The following is a 17,865-nucleotide window of genomic DNA, read 5'->3' as shown; positions in this document are numbered from 1 at the left end:
TGACTTCAAGCGAATCAACTGCGTATGTGATAACTTTATATAAAAAATACGTTTCAGAAATTATGTTGCATACAAAATTAATATTAAAAAAGATCCAGCCTGAAACATTTTGCATTAAAATTTACATGTATGTTTATGTGTATGTGTATGTATATGTTACATGCATGTATTAATATGTTTTTGACCGACTTCCCAAAAAGAAGGAGGCGCTCAAACGTCTGTATATTTTTTTCTTCACATTTTTAAATCATCTTAAACTTTTCCTAGCCCCTACGGAGGGTCGGTACAGTATGCTGCTCTTCCATTTCCATCAGGCGTCATATCTAAATCAAAATGATTTTGCCCTATCTGTTGCTCGCGACTTCGTCCACGTGCAATAAAAATATAAAGCTTATGTTAATCAGTCATAACATAGCTTTTTAATAATAAAAAAAAATTGAAATCGGTTTAGTAGTTTTTGAGTTATTTCCATACATACGAATATCTAAAAATCTTTTAAATATAAATAAATATTACTTAGACGTACGATAAAATCTATGTACCAATGTGATTTTAAAAAAACAACATAAATCCCAGTTGTGAATTATAATTGATGTTCAATTCAATGAGCTCGCAAACAATCAGGATAGAATTGCTTTTCGATCCAGTTCGTCGTTTGCTCGGAGGAAAGCACTTCTAATAGAATAGAACGACGTCCGACGCAGACTGTTTATTTCAACGCCGTTTGTTAGGAGCCAGCAAAACATTTAAAATGTGAGAAAAAAGATTTACTAACAGAAGTAATTACTTCTACTACTTTTACATATACAAATGTAGTTTTCCATTCCTACCAATTTAATATACTAAAATTTTCTGATGTACATAATCGCATGTGTTGACGCAAATTTTTTTAAAATTTAATAATTTTCATGGTCATTTGCGTCATATGTAGAAGCCAAATATAAAAGAAAATAGAATAAAAAAAATTGTTTTTGAATTAAAAAAATAAGATTGACAATTACTAATAGTTTCCAGTGAGATAAGATTTTTTTGGTTGGAAACATCAATGCTTTAGTTCAGTTTTTAAAACTGTCATTTCAATATTCTCGTTAACATAAAATAATTCACTATTATTAACTTTCTAAGGAGATTTACTGAATTATTGCATTATTAATAAGGTGTAAAATAAAAATTACACAAAATGCAGATATTCCGTTTTCGATAGAACAATCTCTTTACAACCGAGTGCAGAACCCAATAATATATTTTTAACAATCTTCATTGTATATATCTACATAAAATGGAGCCTAAATACACAAATTCATTCACCCATTCAACATATTTAAACCAATGCCCTCATTTCTTTTCTTGTAAATATTTTTTTTTGTTTACTGATCGTCTGTAAAAACCATAAATACTTTTCTGATATTAAAATGGACCAAATTTAAATTAATACACAAGATGTAAATTATTTAAGTTTATTAATATAATATTCAAAGTGAATTAAAATATGCAAATACGGATCCCCAGATATTCACCGAATACCGCATGATGGGCGTCACACCGTTAGCTACGCAATTACTTAACGTTGTAGAAATAAGTTCTCATGGATTTAATAACCTACTGGGACAGACAATACTCTATTAAAATATCCAGCTATTCGACTACATAATTAGCTCTTTAAAATATACTACAGAAGTTATTCCAAAGGAACTAAGATTAACTTCTGATATTCATGCGGGTTTATAAACTTTGTCCTTTTGAACAATGCCTTGTACCAAACATACGGTAAACAGTTGTAAAAGATAACGAAATATCTTAGAATGTTCCTATACTTCTGGACATATTCGGAATTTAAATTATAATTCAAGATAACAAATATTTTATAAACATGTAAACCAAAACTTGAGACAATTGAGTTTCAAGTGAGAATGTAACAAATTATTGAAATAAATGTGATCGACTTGGGAATTATATCAATGCTTAGCCAGACTTAAACTAATCCAATGAAAGGACTCCAAATATTATTGTTTCTCAATAACTTTCTTATTTAAGGTCAAGGGTAGGTCAAGGAATGTCAACTCTAAATACGTCAAATAGAATTGAAACATATAAAGACTAACAGACACCCGAATCTGCACTAATATAAGAGGAAAGATTTGTATTTTTGTATGTATTGATATAACTCAAAAACTACTGGACCGATTACGAGAATTCTTTCACGGTTAAAAAACTACCTTAATATAGACCGTCCATTTTTAGTATTGTCCTAATTTCACGCGGACAAAGTCGTGAGAAACAGCTAATGGCAATATAAAACCAATAGGTTTTGGTTTGGCAGTTACATTTGCTTGTCATATATTCTTTTGTTTATTTATAGTGATGATATTTGTTACCAAATTGAATACTCAAAAATTGTGTGAGTTTATGCTTTAGCATCTAACAGCTTGAGTAAAACTCTTTTCCCATCTGTCAGTCGAAGTTTTCAACGGAAATCGTTTTATCGGATATACCTCTTCTAATCAACAGCTCTACCAATCTTAAAGAGTGACGTGACATTCGATTCGTATGTTCCCCTAAGTGTCATAGACGCAGAAACAGGCGCTTCTTGTTTTCATAACAAGACTGACAAAGGGGGTAATGGTTTTTACGCGTATGTAAGTTTTGTGTGGGTTTTTATGTATGTAAATTCCATTGTGACGACCTAGAGCATGAACGAATGAACAGATTTTGATCAGTGTGTCATTATTGTAATATTTTTCTTCCGAGTGTCTTTTTAAGGTTAGGTTATTAGTCCGTAGTCATAAACGATTTAATGCTAAAACTTTTATATGAATAGAAATTATAACTTTTCATATTTTCCTTTCGAATGATATTAAAATATTACATTAAATTGTGAGTACATCGTTTTTATCGTAACGATCTCATTAGGCCACGCGAAGGAAAACGGATTTGTGAAATATGTCAACTTCAAAGCTTAACCTATTTTTACCCTAATTAAAAATTTTACAACAAACATTAAACAAGTTTAAGGCAACGCCATTTGAATTTGGCTACCTATGTTTAGTAGCGATGACGTAATAGGGGTAAGTTTCACAATAAGTCTCGTTTAATTACTACGTTACATTTTAAAGGTGAAATATAAAACGTATGAAGGGAGTCGGTAGCTTAGGGGTTTGAGCACTTGACTTGTAATCTACAAGTTCTAGATTCGTATCCCGCCATATAACAATGTGATTTCCGAATTTAATATGTATGTAATTTACCCGACGCTCTTACGATGAAGGAAAACATCGTAATGCAACCTGCATATATCAGCGAAGATATTCAAAGATATGTGTGAAGTCACAAACCGACATTTGCCCAGCGTGGTTGACTATGGCCTAGTCCTACTTCGGGTAGGTTCCGAGCCTCTCAGTGGTGACGTACATATGTGAGCTGGCGATGTATCAAAAATAATTCAGGTATCAAAAACAATTTGGAAAACTAACTAATTTATATAAATTTAATTCTCCAATCGTATCAATAACACCGCTTTTGTATTTAATTATAATTAATTTTGAATGGCGGTTTTATCGAACATTATAAGCCTCACATTCGATTCAGTCGATTGCAGAAAAGTAGCAGTTACTTGTTTTATAAAGAGCTTTTCATACGCGTTTTAATTAAAATTTCAGTAGTTTTTTAGTTTCTGTTTTTTTTTTCGAGTTACATTTTTTTCGACCCTGACACATAAGGGTGATTAAAGTAGGTTTTTAATAATGAACAATGTCACTGTGATTGGCCAAAACGCCTACATTGATTTGGACAAGTAAAGTTGTTCGATTCGTATTTCTAAATATCACAGATGTTACCACAGGTGGATTTGTAACAAATCTATGATATCATCATCGTCTCAGTCATCACACCATTTTAGATGTCACCATTCACGGAATCCATCATCTCTCTAGGACTACCTCCACGCTTATAACTAAAGTTGACCTTGTTACTGCGATTCTTCTTCATAATGTCAATACCGTACTAAGATTTAGTTAATTTTAATTTCTCTACCAAACAAATGACAATCAAATTTCCCTGAGAATATTAGGAGCTAATATATCTAAGTACTCAGTGAATCAGTGACATGCAAATGTGCTCGGCGCTAACATAAGAGTTGATTTAATGTGTCTTATGTCAGTGACATCGTAAATGACTAATTCACTGTTCTTGTCTTCATTGTCTTTATGCGTGATCTTAGATGTGAATTTCTCATTCCGAATACAAACGTATATTTAACCTAGTTCGATAAATTAGCACCAATTTTTCCTAATTCAATGTTGTAAGTATTAAAAGCACCTTTTACTGAATTATCGCGTAACTGTTTAGTCGCGATTTTGATTCCTATCAGCTTATATGGAGGTGTGCACACTACTCGATTTTTAGTTATGCAACTAAATAGTTGAGTTTGCTAAACAATCGACAATCGCACAACTGTTGTGCTACAGTGACGTCAAAGGTGTGCGCCCGCACTAATAAGAGGCAAGGGTGGTAGGTCCGTTCGATTAGGTTAGATATGGAGGTATGGCTCTAGATAATACTGTTTAGATATAAGACAGATCTTTCATTAAGAGCTTTTACATAAGAACATATACATAATGAGAAATTATTTTCTTATAATTACATATAAAGATATAAATTACTTCATCTAGTTGATAAATATAAGAATCTTTCATAAAAATGCGAATTTATTTTAAGACTTCACAATAGAAGTTAATGACTAACTTAAAAATGACGAATATTACTCGTTTTGTTATTTAATCTATGGAAAAAATATAATTACATACTCCATAGAGAAACAAAGCTAGTGTAATATTATTTTTATAATAAAATAGGGCGCCCCGCAGCGAGAATTAAAGTGGTTCTTTTTAAATAATTTTATGTACATTATTAATGGGTTTTATACATTTATTTAAAATATTTATAATTAATTATTAATTTATTAATGAAATACCAATCATCAACAAGTAGTTTCTATAGAAAACTAACTTATCGTTTTAATTATGGCCACTATACCAAGTGTATAGGGAACATACATATCTATTTGTTTTAAAATATACTGATATACATATGTATCAGCTTCATTAATTTATGTGTTCATAATTCTCTTAAGGTTCTCGAGAAGCACTTAGTACTTTAATCGTAGTAAAGTTATCAGCCAAAGGAGCCTGTTAAAACTGCTTTATGTATTTATTTGAATAAAGAGTTTTGATAATCTATACTCGTACATACTTGTATAATAAAATTGGAATATTTGTAATATGAAAAAAACAAAACATTCAGATTTGGAAAATTCGAAAATTCGGTATTTGCATTGCTGATAACGAAAATCGCATTTTTTTATCTGTCTGTCTGTCCGCAAGACGCGTTTTTCCGGGTCATCTCCAAAACGACTTGGCCCATTTTGACTGGACAATCACTGAAGGGTAGCTGACATAGACGTGCATTTTATAGGATACTTTTTATCTTAATATTGTGTAAAAGTCGTGAGCAACAGCTAGTTAAAAAATATAAAATTAGATTCACATTTCCATATAAGTGATACTATTGGTATGAATATAAATAATTTAGAAACGAAGCTAGAATAATTTAAAAAATAAACTATTGTGTCAGTACAAGTAATTTGGCAGGAAAGTCCAAGGCTAAGGCTATGAAATAAAAGATGAAATGCTTTGTAGGGAAATGTTTAGTATCTTTTGTAACCGTAGCCTGTCTAGTATTTTTTTAATTAAAAAGTTTCATAATACAACAGAAATAATAATAGAATTAAGCTGAATACTCCTATTTTTTTTAACTTAACCGGAGTAGATAAAAATTGTGAATTATCACGTTTTTAATTATTACCGTAATCTTACTAACATTATAAATGAAAAAGTTTGGATGTATGGATGGATGTTTGTTGGAGTTTGTAGTCTAAACGGCTGAAAGGATCGCGATAAAATTTGGCATAGATGTAGAACATAGACTGGAAGAACACTTAAGATACTTGCTTTTCTTTTTTTTAATTCCACGCGGACGGAGTCGCGGGCGAAAGCTAGTACATTTATAAACGTAACAATATTGACACCACTTACCAATTTTAAATTTTATTAGTCCAGGTTTAAATGCCTCATTGTATTTTTTAAAATTTTTGATCATTCAGGCAAAACTTCCAATTCACTGATTTCTTTTAAACTAAAAGTTTAATGAATGAAATCAAAGAACTTAGTTAAAAACTTAATTTGTTAAAGTGACACCGTAATATTAGTTCAAGAGAGATTTTCAAAAACTTTTCAGTGAATAAATAGTGAAACGTAATTCAGCGATGATGTTTTAGCTGTTGCGGCGTAGCGTCTACGCTCCGTAGCGACTGGTTATCAACTGGCGCTACGAGAGTTCTACGTCGTAGCTCTCGACTGCCTTATTGGGGCGAAATGAAATTCGTGAGAAAACAAAGTAGGGATAGAGATTTCGTTACTTTCTCATTAAGTATTGGATAGTGACGCATTCAAGATTGATAAAGCGTAAAATAAATATAGAAGCTAACAGGAATAAGGTAATTGGTTCTGTTGCGAAATAATGATGTATTGTATTTGTTCAACTGACAGTGGGGTAAAGATTTTGAACGTTATTTTTGGATTTTTATATCTTCGTTCTAATCCAACTAATATTAGTAAGGAACATTGTTAGTTTGTTACTTAAATTGTTTTTGATAATATATTCGTATTTCCTTCAAATATTGAAAATTATAGCGATTGCTGTTCAATTTTTCGCAGTTTTATTTTGCATACAAAGTACATATTGAGCAGACCTTAGGGAAAAGGGCATGTAGATGATGTTTTAGCGAAAAAATTAAAATTACTCCAACACCTGCGAACTTGTTTTATTGGAAAATTAAAAATTTACACCCGAATACCAACCCGCTTTTACAACACGATAATAAAGTTTCAGTGCAGCATTGTTTATGCTACTGTGTTTTAGTAGTATATATTGCATTTTACAACTAAATTATTCGATCTATATACCTTTCGTAGGGAGGCCTACATTGTTTTTCAATTTTATGTGTCACAAAAAAATGAAAACATAATAAACATAGACTATGATATAATTTGAAATTAGGTTACAAAATGTTTTATTTAATTTTTATTAAGAATGCATACAAAAAAGCAATGTTAAGTAAAAGTATGTTTAGAATTCAATATGTTAAGTACTCATTCAAGACTTGTGCTCAATGTATGTTCCACTTTTCGCTGTAAGTTTTTCCTGTTCTTTATGACATTGTCTACTCAGAACAATACGAACGGAACTAGAACTACACTCACGTTGACATGTTCTAATTTTATTGTACACTAGATGGCGCTCGTGACTTCATCCACGTGTAGGCTGATTTTAAAAAAATCGAGAATTGCTATTTATGTTACTTAGAACTTAATTTAACTACAAACATTTTTCGTTTCTTCGTTTTATTCATGGGCGTCGATTAGTACAGTCAAGGACATCCGCAGTGTTTAATTTGATAGCAGTGAGTTGCGCAAACTATGGGATAATAATAAAAAGCAATTAGTCATGTACTGTCTAATAATTTTTCGTACTATCTCATTAAAGAGCTGCGTCATATTTATTGTTCTTCGTCCTCGTCTCAAAATTTCAAACGACTAGTTTTTACGCTGTACCACAGATTCCCAGACTGTACTTTAATCTTCCTGGTTTTCGTCGGCCCCTTCTCGTTTAAATACCTACATTAAATGACCAAAATCGTGCTATTATTTAATAAAATTTAGCAAACACTTTAATATCTGGGTTCCGTATATTTTAAACGTGAGTAAACATACAAAAGTACTCTCCCCATATTTATTGTAGCCGTACATTTTGTCACTTAATCTACACAAATATGTTCATAGGTGTGGAATATGTGATCTTGCATATAAATGATACTCGAACGTAAGCCCAAAAGCTCTTAATGGAACTTGTCGGTCCATTAAACCGAAGATTTTATTATCGCTTTGGTTCCAGGGGGGCCAGAATTCAATTACCCATGACCCGCCTGTTTTCAGTGTTAAAATGCTTTAATTGGTGTTGACATTTTTTTATTACATGGTAACCGTTTATGAATACGACGTAATTATCATATAAAGTTTTTTTGCTATGTAAGTAGATGTTTTTCAACTTAGTACAAACTTGTGTTTCGAAAGTGATTTTCATGCTTTGTAATACAATCACTTTTAACCTGAATATCATCAATATTCGTGAGAAAGTTTTATAATTTTTATAACGTCACTGACAAAATTTGTATTAGGATTTATGCGGCCACGCTATCGGGCGTCAAGCATTAAATTTCATAAAATTTTTTCGAAGACGTTTCTCCTCTAAGATCTTATTTGTATGCTTCGACTATGATATTGGCTCTATTTATTCAGCAAGAATTTGCGAGTCAAGACAGTCAAGACCAAGAGTTATACAATACCATAGTCCTATACCAAAGTCATGATAGTACACAAGTATGTCTATTGAACAGGTGTGTCAGTCGTTCTGAACACTTCATTAAAAAACGTAAAACTTACATAAAGGGTATTGAGATATTTTGAATCGCAAACGAGCCCGTCACCAAACAATGCGCGAAAATGTAAAAGTAAAAATCAGAAAATCTCTTTTATCTAGAATAAAATCAAAGAATTTGTGCCTGATTTTTCACAGCTTTGTTCTATTTGCTTCGTAGCCCGATTTGTTTGAAAAAAAGTTCTATTAAATTTTCACATAACAAAGATTTTCTTTTTGTTAACAGTATATTTTAATGTGAACGTTAAGGCTCATTAACTTCAGTTCTTATTGAAAATAAATTCGTTGATTGATGAAAGTTATCAAACAGAGAACTTTTCAATGTAATGTAATACTAAACCTTCAAATGATTTACTTTTTTTCTCCACTACGAAATAGCAACTTCCACATTAGTCAGTTATGTAACTACATCACTTTAATTTACACTATTATAATAAAGCGTAAATACACACTTCTTTGTTGCCTAAGATGTCAGCAATCACAGCATATTTTAGAATAATTCTTTCTCTAATAAAAAGCCCTATGCTTATGTCACGCTTCAGGCTATATATTTTGACGCCATTAAACTTAGGGGTAAATATTTTGGGAAAAAAACCCTAATGTGGGAAAGAGACCATAAGTTGCTGCCAACATCAAGAAAGCAAGGTTGCCATCGTTATGTCATTTTGACATTTGCAATTGATAATTTGACACATGTAAACAATAAAATAAAATTTTCCTAATTTTATGCCGATGAAGTCGCACAGGAACAGCTAGTAAACCATAATTATTGTTGTTACTTAGTAAATTAACATTAAAATGCAATAAATATACAATCTGTTCATTCATACCATTATTAAAATTTTGAAGTTTATAATTTCTTGTCATTTGAATACATCAAATCTTAGATTCATGACTGCGATTTCATAAAAAAAAGTATACATTCTAAAAGTTAAATTACTTATGAATATTTAAGGCATTGTTAGAAAACAAATCATTTCTACGTAATTTCAAACCCAAAAGAAGATTCTCTTTTCAAATCATAAGCATGCAAGTCTAGGAAGAAAAATTGTGTTAAGGGTGACATGATCAAAGAGGAAGTGACTACTGAGATGAATGAAGAAGACGAAATCCTGATACTGTCAAACTAAGTGGGATAAGGAAAGGATTAAGATGAGATATTCTCTCTGTCTCTATCTCTCCGGATCATTTCCTTATTCCTGAGGGTTGCGAGCACTCTTCTTGAACATATCTCGAAGGATGTTTCTCCACCCTGTGCGATTCTCGACGATGCTGATGAGATACTAGATTATATAAAATATCCTCAACAATTTACAGAAATCTTCGTTTATGTCGCAGCAGCATCCAACATTCTCTTATGATACAAATCTTCTCCAAGTAACATTATGTGAAATCTTCTTTATTGACGACTAGCTGTTCGACTGAATTTTCTTTATTTATTTTGTCCACTTGGATTTGAAAAGTAGCAAAAAATATATCCCATGTTACTCAGTAATAATGGTAAAAGAATTTTTGATATAAGCCCAGTATTTTTTTTTTACTTTTTTCAATACATACAAAAGCACTGATACTGATGTTTCCACTTTATAATATTTGTATAATAGAATATAAGTGTCTTTAATCCAGTTTCAAATGACACTAAAGGAAAAAATTAATTACACAATAACCTTTACAAATATCTCGAAATTGAGAGCTTTTCTTCGTTGTATTCTGCGTAGGTTGTCTAAATATCCTCCTACACAATACATTCATCAAGCCTGTAGACTCTGATTTTCTCGTACAAATTTGTAGATCTAAATGTAATTAAAAATGTAAATCATCTAAACATCGGATATAAACGGTAAATAAATTTACAATTATTTAAAACTAGCTTTCGCTCGCGATTCCATCCGCGCGTAATTAAAAAAACAAATGCAAGTAGCCTATGTGTTCTTCCAGACTTTCCTCTACATCTATGCCAAATTTCATCGAAATCCGATCAGCCATTTAGGCTACAAACTCAAACAAACATCCATTCATCTAAACTTTCGCATTTATAATATTAGTAAGATAAGTAAGATAAAACACTAACGACCTAACCATATAAATATCAAACAATGTTTCAAATACATTTTATCATTTTGGCTTAAACATGCATCGACCCTTTTATACCGTTATACGCTCGTAGCGGATTTTTAAAGATATCATGGATAACCGTCAGATATTTTGACACAAATGATTTTTCAAATATAGACGGAAGGCCATATTAACAATACTTATAAATTACTTTAAAACAAACAGACTCAACTTCAAGGCAACTACGTAAATATATCGATCGTTCCGTGGCGAGGACTAGAAAAATACTGGAGCTTGTTAGCGACTGCGGCCTGAGCCACTTCTTGCCAAGTCTTTTATAAAACTACTTTAAAACAAACGTTTCCTAATATGTTCCTAATAATATTGTTGTTTTAAATAAAGATAAATAATATTGATTTATAGCACAGACTAACAAATAACTTTTAGTAATGCAGAATATATCAAAATAGTTACCATAAAGTGGTCATAAACTTTCAGTGTAATGGAATAGATGTAGGTTTTTCTAGTAAAATGATTACGAGTTATGTTAGTGTGATTATTTTGTAGTCTTGATATTTGTATCACAAGCTTCAAATGTTTGTCACTCTACAAATAAAGAACCACTTATTTAAAGAATCGAAGTTACCTTAATTACATTTGTAGCAATTGTTTCGTAGCGGAAAATATTTCGCAGTGAAAAACATTTTTTACATGAAAAGAAAATTGTTTTATTGCGAATATAACTTGATTTTTATTACAGATGCTTTCTGATGTGCGTAGTTCAAATTAAACCTGACACATATGTATGCATAGGTGTCATAAATGTTGGACCCTTGTCACTTTTTGAACCCAATAACTTTGACGAATATTTTTTTCTTATATTTACTGTAAGTTTACAACTAGAGTGAGTGGAATGAGAATAATAAAAATTCTACGATAGATAGATTTTTTTTTATAACATAAGGTGGCAAACGAGCAAGCGGCCACCTGAATCCGCCAAAATGGCGAAGCGACCGCTGCCCATAGACATCCGCAATTGCAGATGCGTTGCCTACCCTTATCCGACAGAGGAGGAGACGCACATAAAGAGGATATTTCCCCTTCCTATGCATCTCCTCCACCGTCAAATCCACTTCCCATTCCCATCCTCTCCTTATAAGAAAAGGGTGGTAAAGAGAAAGGGACTTTAATTAGGCCTCCGGCACCACGCTCATCAGACGAAATACGGAATTGCTTCCATTTTACGCCTGTCTTCTATGTGGTCGTGATATTACACCGGGCGTGCCGGCCCATTCGTGCTAAGATGTTAAAGCGGGCACTACCACTGTTATTCAGAATATAAAATAATAAAGCCTAAAGTTATGTATTGATTTACTTATTAAAAAACTCTGGATTACAGAAATATTAAAAAAAACTTGCTTACGCCAGTATCTTCCTCCACGTATAATTAAAAAACAAAAGTAAATAGCCCATGTGTTCTTCCAGACTATCCTCTACATCTATGCCAAATTTCATTGAGATCTGTTCCGCAGTTGATGGCTACAAACTCTACATCAGTCTTGTTCACATCTATAAGACAAACAAGATTACATTAAAGCGTGAGGTATTTTTTTATTTCAATATTAAAAGCTCGCATATAGTTAGTACAGCGTAAAAACTTAGTCTTAGTGTAGTTAAGGCGTTAATTACTTTTACAATTAGCTGGTAGCTTTGGAATGATTAATGTTGCCGTCTGGGGCTGGCGTGGCTGGGCCTTCATTTCGATACACTCTAACGAGTTAACCTACTTACTACGTTTTTATTACTTATTGGAAATATAAAGTATGAGAAAACTTATGCTTACTAACTTGAAACTCTTATTTTCAATTTGCAATGCCAATTCTAGTCTCTTACCGTTCCTTTCATAAAGAATGGGAAAGTGGTGGACAAGATGTATAGGAATGGAAAATGTCTTGTAGGTAACCCTGTCTACCCCCAGAAGCTAAGGTATCCTTCGAAGATCCCCCCCTCAGGTAACAAACAAAAAGCCGTTACTACATTGTTTTAGCTAGTTAATCAATTTGGTATGTTAAAACGAAATTCATGTATAATACAACTTTATTATTCTCACAAATAAACTACATCTCAAGTCAACAATAATAAATAAGAAGATTATTCTACCTCTACACTTGATGTCAAATCTCTCGGGCACCCTTCAATCCTAACGTAATAAATAAGGCATCAAACTGATGTCCCTCTTGTGGGCCTTTAATCTTGATTTGGCTGATTTAATTATTTTATATACAAAAACTACTTATTTTGAGTTAAGACTTTTGTAGATTTTTTTTGGTTTATAGTAACAAACTATTTTTAGACTTTAATAGCGGAATTGTTTTTAGTAATCACTTAAAATTACATCAAGTTTTTAATTCTGTGTTGTAATTTTAAGTCGCTTTACTTTAAAAAATGTAATCCCAAATAAAGTAATGGTAAGGATTCAAGTAACGGGTTCGGACTAAAGTAAGTAATTTAGTAAGAGTAGTTGGTTTTAAAAATACTTAAGCTGTTTCTCTGAAATATATTGCGAAGGATTTTAATTAAAACACTTCTTGTTTCTTAGGAAATTGTAATTAAATTTCGTTTTAAGGAGATACAAAAGTTCGTGAATTTGTTAATTAGAGTCATTTGTTAACGCATTATCTTACAACTTCCTAACTGTTTAATATGTGTATTGCTTAGCAATATAAAAGTAGAAACATCTACTTACATTTGTCAGTTTTCAAGGCCATGATCTATACTATTATATTAAATCGTAAACACACACCTCTTTGTTGCCTAAGATGTCAGCAATTATAATGTAATACTAAACCTTCAAATGATTTACTTTTTTTCTCCACTACGAAATAGCAACTTCCACATTAGTCAGTTATGTAACTACATCACTTTAATTTACACTATTATAATAAAGCGTAAACACACACTTCTTTGTTGCCTAAGATGTCAGCAATTACAGCATATTTTCGAATAATTCTTTCTTTAATAAAAAGCCCTACACTTACGTCACGCTTTAGGCTATATATTTTCACGCCATTAAATATAGGAGGTAAATATTTAGGTTAAAAACCCAAATGTGGGTAAGAGACCATAAGTTTCTTCCAACATCAAGGTAGCAAGGTTGCCATGCTTTGTCATCATGTCATGTCATTTTGACATTTGCAATTAATAATTTGAAAAATGTAAACAATAAAATTTATTTTAATTATTATTTTAATATTCATAATTTTATGCGGATGAAGTCGCATGGGAACAGTAAGTCTTAAAATAAAAATCAACAAGGAATTAAATAAGATGGATTTCTCTCGTTTGTACATACATTATTAACAAAATGTAAACATAGGAAAGGTAATCCAAACTCTATATGTCACCTCCTATGATGTGTAAAGGTAGGAATATGCATTTGCGGATGTCTATGAACAGAAACAACTTCGCTATTTCAATAAAACTAGGGGCCTAAGTCGTTTGCCATCTTATGATGCAATAAATACGATCAATCTGAAACATCCAAACTCCAATGTCTAGGTTAACGGTATAATCGACCACTTTGTCCTAGTACGGGTAAACCCAATAGCAGACCAAGCATTCAAAGTCTTCTTTGTGAAAGCTTTTAGTACATAGAACAATTGTAATAACATTTTAAACATATGTAATGTAATGAAATAAAAGGGTCAAAGCCGTCCTAAATACACATGGGCACACGAATGTGACTCGTAACTTCTTTATTAGAGAAAGTCACGCAAAGACGAGAACTTAGTGTGCTATTAACATAACGGACATTAAGGCCTAAGGAGTGGTACACAATAATTTAGATGTTTGGCTTCTTCCTTTGTTCTCGGCATTTTGTTTCTTTAGCGGACAAAACATCATTTGTTGTTACTTGAATGAGACTAATAGACTTACGACTGAATAATGGCTTAATAAATGTAACATTTTATATACATTTGTTAGAATCGATAAATGTACACCAAAGGTGCAATTAAAAGTTATGAATATAGGACGGATGTCTAAAACAAAACGTTTACTACAAATGTTTTAGACACGATAGACTTTTAATCGTTTTTAGAATAATAACGTTTTCTCTATTTACTATTAAACTTTTACAGTCATCACTTTTTGAATCTTGACTTTCCCGTAAAATCAAAATAAGAACATTTTAAATATTTTCATCGGCTTATAGCGAAGCAAGCTAGCATTAAGATTTTAATATTTGTGGTCGTCGGAGACCTGAACAAGTATTCATTCTTTGTCTTTCAAGCTCAAGTCAGCCATTCTTAGGGTTTTCATTCGTTGCCGCTTTATGAGACTTTGCATTTTTTCCATTAGTATTGTAATGATTCTGTTATTTACTATCTATATAAGTGTGGCATGAAAATAATTAATTGAAAATATCATGAATTTATTATTAAAATAACTTTATAGACTTTGTCAGCACGGAATTAAAAAAATAGTAAATACGCTATCTTCCAAAATCATTATTAAGTTACTATTATGACTAATCTTTTCACTGTTGTAATACAATACTTTACTTTATTTTGCAAGGATAAAGTTGCGAGTAAAAGTTAGTTCTCTTATAAAAGCATCAAGTAATTAAAGCTTGTCTAACTGCATCAATTTCTAATTCCTAACGTGTACTACTTTAATAAACCTTTCACGTCTCCGGAGAAATCCTGGAACCAACTTCCCCGACATTTACTTTAATTTGTAAAAGTAATTACGTACCGCAAAGACCACGTTCTGACGTCACGAACAAGTAGCAATTGAATTACACGATAACGTTGCACAAAGTCTATTAAACATTTTTCTCGTGGTCGCACATTTTATTCAGAGAAAGCGCCACTACTGAGATTACATACAAATTATAAGGAAGTTTTCGTAAGTTAACATTTACTCTTATAGTCATTTAATGAAGATTTTTCATACAAAATCTCCGCTGAGGCATCCTCAGTAATCTTATAACAACTATCATCATTTCTCTCCTTATCCTACTTCAGTAAGGTCGGTGCAACAGGTTTTAGTCCTCCACATAACTCTATCATACGTCATATCATTACTCCCTTGTTGATGATGTCACCTTTAATGCAATTCATCCATATCTTTCTACGTCTACTTCAACTGGTGTACCCTTCCACACTCATAACTAACGTTCAATATAATAACTTTGTTAAATAGAGCTCGTATAAAGAAACGCCTTTAACTTTTGATGCGGCAATATTTACACGATATTTAAAAATAATTTTAATCTATAGTTATATTCGTGTACAGATAACAATGGACTTTGATTTCTAATGTTATGTTTTCATTGTATTAAAAATATGTGTGTCTGATAATTTTATATCGAAAATCGTCATAAAAGGATGTAAGTGATAATCTATTTACTTTACTAAACGATTTTGCCCATAGCAGTATTTAAAATGTGATTGTAAACTTCTATCTAAAGTATTTAAAAAAAAACAGATGAATAATTCATTAAATATGAATAGTAAATCAACAAACACTTGTATATGTTCTGTTTAATTCACAGTTTCATCTTTCAAACGGTGCGAAAGAGAAATGGCCTGTCACAAGTACATCCGTGAACACTTACGCTGGGAAATGTAGCGTATCATTTTTCTGCTTGACTGTACATTTGAATAAAAAGGACTAGTGTTTTATAATCCAGGATCGTTCCTTACTTTGCATTCAAAATATTATTTGCAGTCTTTTGTTTGAAACAAATGACAAACACTTTGTACTTCATATTTAAACTGTTTAAATAAAGAATGCTACGAAAGAGAGTGGACTACATTTATGTTAAAAAGATTTGTTCACCCCGTATTAGGGTAGGCTCCGAGCCCCTCGGTGGGGACGTGTAGTGAGCTGGTGATGATGATGGCATAAACTCTAAAACTGTTTTTTTTCATTAAACTACATTATTACAGAGTAACATTGGCTATTGACAACTATTTTTTTATGAATTAACACTCAGGAAATCGCGAAAAGCTAGAATTAGAAGAAATACATCGCGTTCTTATAATATTATTTACTAACTGTAGTTGTTACAGATTGTCAAGTTCGTTATAACATCAAGTAATGTGTGATAGTAAATGTCTGTTTCTACGCAGATAATAATTTATCACAGAAGGGAAAAACTACAAAGAAGCATTATAATATTGATTATAGATTACTATTAATAGTTATCTATTAAAAGATTCCATTGGCAATAATAAGTACATAATAATAATTGTGGTAGAGAATTATCAAACTTGATTAAATTTTTTTTAATTGTAGATCAAAATAGTTAATAACCGAGATTTCTCTATTCTGTGTAACTCGAAGATATTGCATATTATAATTAGTCTGCATTTAATATCAATTTTCTTAGAAGATATTTGGTGAAAACAAAAGCATTCCAGCCACGGGTCGCTGCGTTCATAATATAAACGTCTGAATATTGCTGTTATATTTATCGCTGTATTTACTATAATTAATATGTTTCTATACCTAACATCGTATCTTATCTTTAGATAATTGAATGGTAAGGCTGTACATTGCACTAGAAAAGTAAATAATAAATGAAAAATACTATAACTATAAGAGAATACTCGCTGATCTAATTTTGATAATTAAGGTTTAAGAAAAAACAAAAAGATTTTCAAACAACTTCTATATTGCTTAAAACGTTATAATGTAAGTACAATAAACATAAATAAACATAGAAACATCACAAATAAAAACTAATAAACGTACGAGAATATTATCACAGATGTAAAAACAAATAACATATTCATCTACATAGCGTATTTGTCACGGACTCTAGCAAACATTTCTCCGCTGTCCACTTTATTGGGGCCCTCGTTTTTACCGAAGAACGTCATCTTTGATGTTTTGACAAGTCCATTTCTTCCATCAGCAGATTTCCTCCAATACACGGTTTGGACAGCATGCCTTCCCGCGATGTATCGTGTGGCACTGCCAATCAGCAACCTTTTGTCCATTTTGCACCGAATTTATATAAACCTCCTTGAACCGAACTTCGACGATGACGTATGAAGATTTTTAATCTGTATTTTTACAGTTGATAATTCGCGCAGTGTTGCTATGTATACATTTCTGTCTTATCTGTGAGACCAAACAAGACTGGAAGCGAATTTGTTCTGTGGTGATATGTGAATCGCGTACGCTTTTATAGTCGTTGGCACGTGCAGAAATATAAATAATAGTTTGTAAACAGATATAACGATGTAA

Source organism: Papilio polytes, unplaced genomic scaffold (assembly GCF_000836215.1).
Source record: "Papilio polytes unplaced genomic scaffold, Ppol_1.0 DF822733.1, whole genome shotgun sequence".
Lineage (NCBI taxonomy): Eukaryota > Metazoa > Arthropoda > Insecta > Lepidoptera > Papilionidae > Papilio > Papilio polytes.
Note: the sequence above shows the minus strand (reverse complement) of the source record.